Raw genomic sequence first — 10,328 nt, forward strand, 5'->3', positions numbered from 1 at the left:
CTTTGGTTACTGACCGGTCCAAAAAATAAAATGGCCGACGTGAGTAGAAATAAAATACAAATAAGTGCGATAACAGATCGACATCTAGCTGCGGCTACCTGACCGGATAGCACGCGGCAGCACCAACTGATGCTGGAGCTCCAGTCGGGTGCGTGGCGAAGAGGATCGGCGTCTGGTGCGAAGACGACCTCCCAGGTTGGTCCGAGGTAAAGGTCACAGGGGGGGTGACGAGTATAGCCAGAGGGCTCACGGCTGTTTAATCACAGCCCTCGGTTTAACTACCGATAAACTACCGGCTCAAAACAGAACAGAAACGGAACAGAAATACAGATGGGGGGGAAGGGGGGGGGGGGCGAAATAGGATGAAAATCAATCACATATAGGCAACGGGATGCACTTTTGCTAGGACTCTATGCTTTAAGGGCTGGGGGGGAAAAAGGAGTGAAAATGGTTCAAAGTGGAGGACAGGGATGTTTCTGGGCTCCTGCTGAAGGAAAGTCGACAAGGCAGCAGAGTTACGGCCTGGCCTGGCTGCAGACCAAGCCAGACTCTCTGGTGCAGACCTGCTGAAAGGCCACAGGCTGAAAAACCCACAAAAACAGTCCCGACCGCACTCGGCCCAGACTGCGCTGAGCTGCAGTCACTCCAAACGGCGGCTGTAAAACATGACGACCACACGTCCTGCCTGTCTGAAGGAATGCGTCGCTGGACGGAGAACCTTGAGGTCTCTAGAACGAGTTTCAAAGCAGGAGGGAGTCTTCCCAAGGCTCAGACGCAGGGCCTCTGCATATCCTGGGCCCTCCTCGCAGACGACTCGCATCGCCACGGAGGTTGTTCTGCCCCTCACAGGACTCGTGTCTCCCCGTGCGATGCCTCCCGGCTGCCGCACGGGGCCCCGCGCGTGTTTGTTTAGCTCGCGATCACCTGCAGCCACGATTTGAATCAAACGCTGAGGCGCACACGGCAAACCTAACAGGAGGAGAAGTTTTAAAGAGGGAGAAGGGCTTCTTGGCGGAGAAGGACAGGGGGGATGATCAGGGGAAAACCGAAGCCATTAAAACGAGCGATGACATTCTTGAGCGAGGCTCTTCGATTGTTCGAGTTATTTTAGATGCTAGTGACTCACAGACGCCCCCCCCCCCCCCCCTCCCCACCCTCTGCACCGCTGTGATGAGCAGCTAATAGACCAGCATGGTGAAGATGCTCTCAGAAGAAGACAAGGCCCCTTGGGAGGCGCTTTCTTTATAGTTCACAGGTTACGCAATACTGGCAGAGATGAAAAAGACACTTTCGCAAAACAACGGCGCCTTTTGGGGGGTTTTGGGGCCCGGTGTGTTTGAAGTGTGAGGCTGTATGCCTGGCAGGATGCTGAATGTGAGGCTTGTGTGTAGAACAGTGGCAGCTAGACAGGGGGAGAGAGAGGAAGAGAGAGGAAAGGAGAGAGAGGAAGAGAGAGGAAAGGAGGAGAGAGGAAGAGAGAGGAAAGGAGAGAGAGGAAGAGAGAGGAAAGGAGAGAGAGGAAGAGAGAGGAAAGGAGAGAGAGGAAGAGAGGGAGAGAGAGGGGATAGAGAGAGAGAGAAATAAATAAAAGGAGAGGGAGAGGAAGAGATAAAGGAGGGAGAAAATGAGACAGAGAGAGGGATAGAGATAAAAGGACAGAGAGAGAGAGACAGACAGAGAGAGAGATACAGAGAGAAAGACAGAGATAGAGAGAGAGAGAGACAGAGAGACAGAGAGAGAGATACAGAGAGAGAGAAAGAGTCAGGAACCAGGAGAGAAGGCTGACCTTCTCCAGGTTGAAGGAGTCCATCCTGCGCATGGCCGTGTCCAGGGCTGTCATGGAGTCCAGGAAGGCCTGGTCCTGTTCACACAGAGGGTTACCCAGCAGGTCCCCCGAGATCTTCACTGCTGCCTTGGACATGGCTGAAACACACACACACACACACAAGGGTGTTATTAATATCCTGGTAAATATGGCCTGGGAAAGGAGTAAATGAAGAAAGGGCAGAGAAGGGTTGTTGTGTGTCGAGTGACTAAGTCAAAAGGAGATGTGAGGAAACCAAGAGAAAACAGAGTTTGACAAGTCAGTCAATCTATCATACAGTTGTGTGGCGTTTTTCCTCCTTTCTTATCAAGTCTTAAAGACATAATTATCTTCTTACCTGACACACCTAGAGGAGCAGTGTCATTCGTAAACAATTATGAAAAATGGCTTTAAAAGCTATCTGACAGTCAGACAGTTGAATAGGGAGCAGCATCCCCTTCCTGCTAGACCAGATGAATGATTGCTGGTGTTATTGGTAGTCTTGTTCTGCGTACTGCTCTAACATGCTGTGCAGGTCGACTGTTTAGTAAAGAGAGGACCTGTGCAACAGATGGAATCCATTAATTATAATGAGGGGCTGACAGCGCTGATGCTTTGATGAGAAGTCCATATTGCAGAGCACAAAGCAGAGGAAGTGAAGATGCTCTTCACCCATCCCCCCCCCTCCCCCCTTTCCATCTCCCCCCTCTCCTTCCCCCATCTCCTCCCCTCCCCCCTTCCCATCTCCCCCCTCTCCTTCCCCCATCTCCTCCCCTCCCATCTCCCCCCTCTCCTCCCCTCCCATCTCCCCCCTCTCCCTCTCTGCCCGTCTCCACCCGCATACCCCCTCTCCTTTCCCCCCCCCGCCCCCTCTCCTCCACCTCCTGTAGACGGGCTCTCTACCCAGGGCAAAGTCTGCTGCTCTTCCTAACACCCAGATCAAACTTGACAGATTCCCCCCCCAAATCAGCTTGTTTACGCAACAAGGGAGTCAGATGGCTGAGCGGTGAGGGAGTCGGGCTAGTAATCAGAAGGATGCCGGATCGATTCCCCACCGTGCCAAATTACGTTGTGTCCTTGGGCAAGGCACTTCACCCTACTTGCCTCGGGGGGAATGTCCCTGTACTTACTGTAAGTCGCTCTGGATAAGAGCGTCTGCTAAATGACTAAATGTAACAAGCAGTGTAGATTGAACGTGGAAGTATTGGGATGAATCAAGATGATCTAGGCAACGATCGCATGAGTCACAGCTCAAATGGAACGGTACAATCAACGACACACATCACGTCAACATGATCGATGTGGGACCCAGTCAAACTAAGTTGTCAGTTAAGGCTGGGTGGAATAGTTGCAATTGTGAAAGAAGCCTGCATAAGCCCCAGAGGACGATCCTGTCAGCCTGGAGGCGAGTAACACACCTATGTCGGCCTCCGTGCTCTTCTTCATGTCTTTATGAAGCTTCTTTGTCTGGTCCTCCAACCTGAGAGGTCAAAAGAAGGAAATGACACGATCGGAAACATGACGGTAAAGATGGGTAATGACACAGCACACACGCACGACGTCGCACACAAATCGACCCGTCACATTCTGACATTCTGTTGGCAGATTCCAGAGCAGACACCCATTCGGAGAGCACTCTTCCAGGGAAAAACGCTGTCACACCTGGATCCTGGCAGTCGTGACTAATCGGAGTGGGATTGTGAAAAAGACAACGGGGGGGGGGGGGGGGGGGGGGAACTGGGCCCCAGCCTGATCAAAACCCTTACATCTGTCCAGCTTCCCCTGACGGCCGTTCAGAGATATCTCCACCCTACCCCGCAGGCTGCATATAAACACACCCTACTACACAGAAACCCGCCTGTCAATGGGATTACACATTCCATATAAAATACACTATTACGCCATTTTGATTCATTTTTCTTTGCTAATTAAAAACAACTAGGATTTTTTTTCCTTGTTGTCGGCAACTCGATTTAGCCATAAAAGCATTCACGTCTTCAATCATACCTCTGCGTTCATACAAATTACGGGTGTTAAAAATGCCAATTACCAGACCATGGGGGCTGAAACGTGCGCTATTCATTACATCAATTAAGGCAAACGCGGGGCTGTTTAGCAGCTCCCGTGGGGACCGCCATCATATCAGCTCCTAGGGACTGACAGTGGTTGTGTGCGTGTGCGTGTGGGTGTGTGTGTGTGTGTGTGTGTGTGTGTGTGTGTGTGGGGATGTGTGTGTGTGTGTGTGTGTGGGGGTGTGTGTGTGTGGGGGTGCAGTTCTCCCCGTCCGTCCCTGTGTGTGTGTGAGGCGAGGCGAGACGAGGCAGGAGAGTGTGAGGTGCGAGGGGGAGCCTGTCTGGGAGGGCGCCAGGCGAGGCAGAGGTCCGTCTTGGCTAGGTGTTAATGGGGGCCCGCTGCAGCAGCTGCTCCTAGCTGGCCTCTGCAGGCTGCCCTCAGCAGTCAGACTCCTCGCCTCACCATCTGCTGCGTGCGTGCGTGTGTGCGTATATGCCCCTGTGTGTTTGTGTGTGTGTGTGCGTGTGTGAAGAAAGAACCAGATCCTATCTCAGGTAGAATCGGTGTAAACAGGATTCATTCAGATCCTTATCCAGGAGAGCGCTGAGGTGTTTCTCCTGGCTGCACACTCATAACTCAGGGGGTTCGTTCTAGGAACGTAGCAGGATAAGACACACACACACACCACGGTTCTACAACCACCCCTGTTCCTTTCCCTGGAAGGTATTCACTTAGCAGGCGCCTTAATCTGACTCCAGAATGAGCCGTTATGGAGGGAGGGTGAGGGGGAGGGGGGAGATGCCTGTACACGCCCGCTCCTCTTACTCATCCAGAAGGTGTGTGGCTCTGTGAAAAGGGGCTCCTCCTACTCACTGGAGCATGTGGAGCCGACAGCTCCCACTCAGTCTGCAGGGCCCCCCGGGGGGCACGGCCCCCCTCGACCCCCCGCCCCCCCGCAGGAGAGGACCCCTGGTCGGGCCCTGTCTGCCGAGGCAGTGAGGTAAGGGCTTTGAAAAGCTTCTCTCCTTTCGTTCATAAAAAAAAATAACTCAAAATGTATGACGTCCACACGTGCCGCCTAACTTCCTGATCGGGCCGGATGAAGACTACAGGCTGTTGAGAGTACACCTAAACACTCTGGTGCCAGACACTGTTCTGCCAAGGAGGACTGAACGTGTACACAGCCCTGATTGGAGAAAGGGCGATAATAAGTCCACTTCAACATATGAACTGCCAGATGAAAACAGGCCTTGAATAGGTTTTTGTTTTGCTTTTAAACTGTCCCTGTTTATTGGAATTGCAGGGACTTTCTACCACTAATGATCCACAGAGAAAGACATTTAGCAAGACTTCTGTCAAACTTACTTTTGGAGCTTGTCATACTCTCGTTCGAAGTCTCTTTCAACCTGGAACAGAACAACACCACCACATTACCGAGAGGGTATTTACAGCTTACAGTCATGTTGAAAGACAGTGCTGACAGACACACAGCCCCCCCCCCCCCCCCCCCCCCCCCCCTTGCCAGACGGCCCTGATTGTACTGGCAAACTGCGGTTCCAGTAGGTAGGTCCTGTGTTTAGCGTTTTCCACGGTCATCAGGGCAGCAACATAAACACGGAGGCAGGGCCCGTCCGCTGGTCGGGGGACGCCACAGGAAGCTGTGAGCCCGCTCTGACAGGGTCGGCTGGGCCACAGACACACATTACTGGGGAAGTGGTTTCCACCCCAGCCGGCCCGACACCCACTCACCAGCCCTTTAATGTTGCCCTCTCTACCCCCTCGTGTGGCACAGACAAATTGACGACCCCCCCCCCCCAGGCCACCACCCTACCCCTCCACCCTTCCAGCAGAGCGACCCCCCTTCCCCCCCCCCCCCCTCCATCTTGGTGGCCCCTGTGTACCAGCCAGCTCAGTCTCGAGAGGGCTCCGGAACCTACTGGGGGTTAAAGGTCGGAGAGGGAGAGCGAGGCTCACCGTTTTAGAGACGATCTGCTTCTTTGGCTGTCCGATCTTAAAAGGCATCCTGAAACACAAAGACATAGGAGTGTGAATGGGGGGGAGGGATCATGAACATGACCGACAAGCGATGGAGAAACCCTGTGGTCTCGTTCCAAGAAAAAAAAAACGAAGTCAAATCTTTCCAGGTGGATATACGTTGACCTGAGGGGAGCTTATTTCTGAGGAGCCGTGTGGAGGGGAACCTGGAGTGTTAAAGGACTGTGCGAGGGAGAACGGTCCTCTTTCTCAGCCCCGCATGCCCGTCAACCCCCAGCGCTGTTAACCCCTTCCCCTCCGCAGTGAGGCGTCCACAGCCCCGCGCGCGTTGACTTCCTGTCATCACACGCCACATCTGACTTCCATTTGGGGCGGATGTCACTAATTAGAAGTGTCTGTCCCCCCTTTGCTCTGTGTTGCTTTGCGGCAAGTCCCCCCCTGCTCCCCCCTCACCCCCCGGCCACCTATCAGCCGCAAGCCCACAAGCTGTGTCTGGTCTGGCCTGGCTGACTACTGCACTGGGGACTGAAGCACCCCAGCACACAGGGCCCCCCCTGCCCCTCACACAGGGCCCCCCCTGCCCCTCACACAGGGCCCCACCTGCCCCATACACAGGGCCCCACCCTGCCCCAACACAGGGCCCCACCCTGCCCCTCACACAGGGCCCCACCCTGCCCCTCACACAGGGCCCCACCCTGCCCCAACACAGGGCCCCACCCTGCCCCTCACACAGGGCCCCACCCTGCCCTAACACAGGGCCCCACCCTGCCCTAACACAGGGCCCCACCCTGCCCCAACACAGGGCCCTACCCTGCCCCTCACACAGGGCCCCACCCTGCCCCTCACACAGGGCCCCACCCTGCCCTAACACAGGGCCCCACCCTGCCCTAACACAGGGCCCCACCCTGCCCCAACACAGGGCCCTACCCTGCCCCTCACACAGGGCCCCACCCTGCCCCTCACACAGGGCCCCACCCTGCCCTAACACAGGGCCCCACCCTGCCCTAACACGGTCCATTACAGCCATTACAAGAGATGACTCCAAACAAATTATTTTAAGACGATACCTAGCCCACATCCCTGTCATAAAACACATCACATGAGTATCAATGGATGAATTGCCTGGTATGCAAAACAAATGAGCATTTTTACAACAAATATCATCTTATTATTTATATAAAAATATGTAATTCTCATATACTCTTATATAAGTAATGAGCCCAGTGATGATATCTTTGGAAGACATGCATTCATCAAAAGGGCTCAGCCTGTTGCATGGAGGCCCATCCCATGATTTTAATGGTCCTGAACACACACGCTTCATTTGCTTTAGCCCGTGTAGCTACGTAGTTAGTTAGAGATGTTGGGAAACCCGCTGAGAAAGAATGCCCTGTGTCTGTTGGTCCTGCACACCAGCAGAACTGACGAGGCTGGTGAAGCTCGAGGCTGGTGACACTCGAGGCTGGTGACACTCGAGGCTGGTGACACTGGAGGCTGGTGACACTGGAGGCTGCTGACACGCGAGGCTGGTGACACTCGAGGCTGGTGACACTGGAGGCTGGTGACACTGGAGGCTGCTGACACGCGAGGCTGGTGACACGCGAGGCTGGTGACACTCGAGGCTGGTGACACTCGAGGCTGGTGACACTAGAGGCTGGTGACACTGGAGGCTGCTGACACTCGAGGCTGGTGACACGCGAGGCTGGTGACACGCGAGGCTGGTGACACGCGAGGCTGGTGACACTAGAGGCTGGTGACACTAGAGGCTGGTGACACTAGAGGCTTGTGACACTGGAGGCTGGTGACACGCGAGGCTGGTGACACGCGAGGCTGGTGACACTAGAGGCTGGTGACACTAGAGGCTGGTGACACTGGAGGCTGGTGACACACGAGGCTGGTGACACTAGAGGCTGGTGACACGCGAGGCTGGTGACACGCGAGGCTGGTGACACTAGAGGCTGGTGACACTAGAGGCTGGTGACACTAGAGGCTGGTGACACTGGAGGCTGGTGACACGCGAGGCTGGTGACACGCGAGGCTGGTGACACTAGAGGCTGGTGACACTAGAGGCTGGTGACACTGGAGGCTGGTGACACACGAGGCTGGTGACACTAGAGGCTGGTGACACTAGAGGCTGGTGACACGCGAGGCTGGTGACACTAGAGGCTGGTGACACTAGAGGCTGGTGAGCGGCGCCTTGGCCTGACAGCCCGGCGCAGGCAGCAGCTGTGTCAGAAGAAAGGTGTGTGGACTAATAAGATGGAAAGGAGAGCGTGTAAGGTAGGGCCTCGTTGTGTAACCGGGACACACACACACACGACATGTGCATGCGTGTGTGTGAGTGAGAGCCGTCGTTTTCTCCGATGACAGCTCAATTAAGTGATCTAGCATTGTCAGTGAGAAAATGAAACGGTCTTTATGAACAACTGTTTCCCCACCCCCCTTGTTGGTCTAGGCTTACCCAGTCGAAGCTAGACTGATCACAATACATCCCTTTGAGTTTCTTTTCCTTCACTGTGAGTAGCATGTCTTTTTATTTATTTTTAAGATAAGTGGGTGGGTAGTCTCAGTGGTAGAGCCTTTGACTGCAAGAGGTTGCAGGTTTCAATACATCTGCTAAATGAATACATACGTTACTTGGCCCATTTACTAGTAAAAGCCTCAGACTACAGTACTAGTACTGGGACTAGAGACTAATGTAAGAACCATCCCTAGTTATTAGACATAGGCCTACAATCAAATATGAACAGCTTCACAAGAGGCAGATCCCTTTCACCTATGTCATACTTGCTGGTGAGCCAATACACCATCATGGAAAACTACAATCTCGTCACCCACTGGAATTCCTCAGGTCCCTTTGCGTGACTCATCTGCCTACAACTGCTACGTTAAGCTAGACCGCACTAAATAAATAAATACTGAATATAGACCAACTATTGAGGAAGTAGATAAAAGGCTTTGAGGGGAAAGAGGGTAAGGCCATTTTTTTTGTTTAATCTTATACAAGACGATGAGGTAGACTTGGAGACTTCTACAAACTGTCTGACTCAGCACCGGGTCATTATTACGCAACCTCTCAAGATGACGGTCGAATCGGCGTTGATAACTGGGCTACGTTCCGTAGCATAAATTGGAAAATGTTCATTTATTTGTCAACCCCTACATCATGACCGGAGGATAACTTACTCTCAGTAAGACAGTCAATCAAACAACTCGGGGATCCCTGACAACCTGCAGCATGATACAGTAGCTGCAATGTGACTGATTCGCTGAACTGAAATAGATTCAACAAAAGCATAACTGCGGGAGACAGTGTTTTTAACATGCAACAGACTGACGTACAGGCTCACTGAAAACTATGCAACGTGACCTTAACGCAGGGGCTGCTCACAGTGCGAACACAAGCACGCCTGTAGTACATGTGAACACTACTGCCATGTTCATCCAAAACAACACATGAGCACAGTACAAGGCACAGCGGGCGACTAACCTCCACACATGACTGTTCCGTTACCCTGCAATAACAACACAAAACCCCCTTTGACAGGAATAAGTGATTTTGGACTAGCTCCAAAGATGAAGGCACATGAATCCATAATGAGCAGTAAAGCAAATTGGCTACTGCAGGGAAAGGCCTTCACAGAGAACTTCTTTACCCTGGCAAACGTCACCGATCTAGTCTTGGCGTACCCAAGACAAAGGAACATGATAACTCACCAGCATAAATTATGCTCAAACAGGAAGCAGCAGTGGACTTCTTCGTTGGTAATACAAAAGTGCACATCATCAGTGGGGGGGACAGCGTAGCACTCGGACTCTGCAGTCCAACACAGCACAGAGGACTGGTTGAGTCAATTTAGGGGTTGTGATTGTTACCACGCTGACCCCAAGTCAGATCTCTCACGTCATGGAGGCGAATGTGAGGACCTAACTGGTATGCGCCAGTCAGCAGAACCCATAAAGGACCCTTTCACAGGCTCCGCAGCCCACTTTTGACCTTGCGCTTTGCAGTGCGTGCCGGGGGAAATGTCGCCTGCCAGCTATTGATCCACCGACTGGGCAGAGTGATGCTGTCTTGCTTCAATTATCACAGGCACTTGGGCTCAGAGTCACTGACTCTCATTCTCTACAGACATCCATGGAGGTTGGAATGAGACAAGAGGCACTTCAGCACAGTCCCTGACATGATGTGGTCTCCATGCTCACTTCATGACATCCAAATTACTGCACCATAAATGTGCAATCATCTCTGATTAAAAAAGTAGTAGGCTTCAGAGTTAATCTTCTCAACGTAATCTATGTGCTTTTATGTTGTGGTACCGAGATTGTATCAAGCAACTGATTATGGTCTAGTTTGGTCAAGTGCGAGTGGACGGGTGTAATTACCTAGTGAATGCAGCCTAGTGTAAATACTCTACCAATAAACTACTCTACCAATAACAATAATATGTTTTCTGAACATGATGCCGACTAGACTGATGTTAAGACAACTTGCCGACCACAACTGCGGACAATT

This window comes from Hypomesus transpacificus, unplaced genomic scaffold (genome assembly GCF_021917145.1).
Source record: "Hypomesus transpacificus isolate Combined female unplaced genomic scaffold, fHypTra1 scaffold_31, whole genome shotgun sequence".
NCBI classification, from domain to species: domain Eukaryota; kingdom Metazoa; phylum Chordata; class Actinopteri; order Osmeriformes; family Osmeridae; genus Hypomesus; species Hypomesus transpacificus.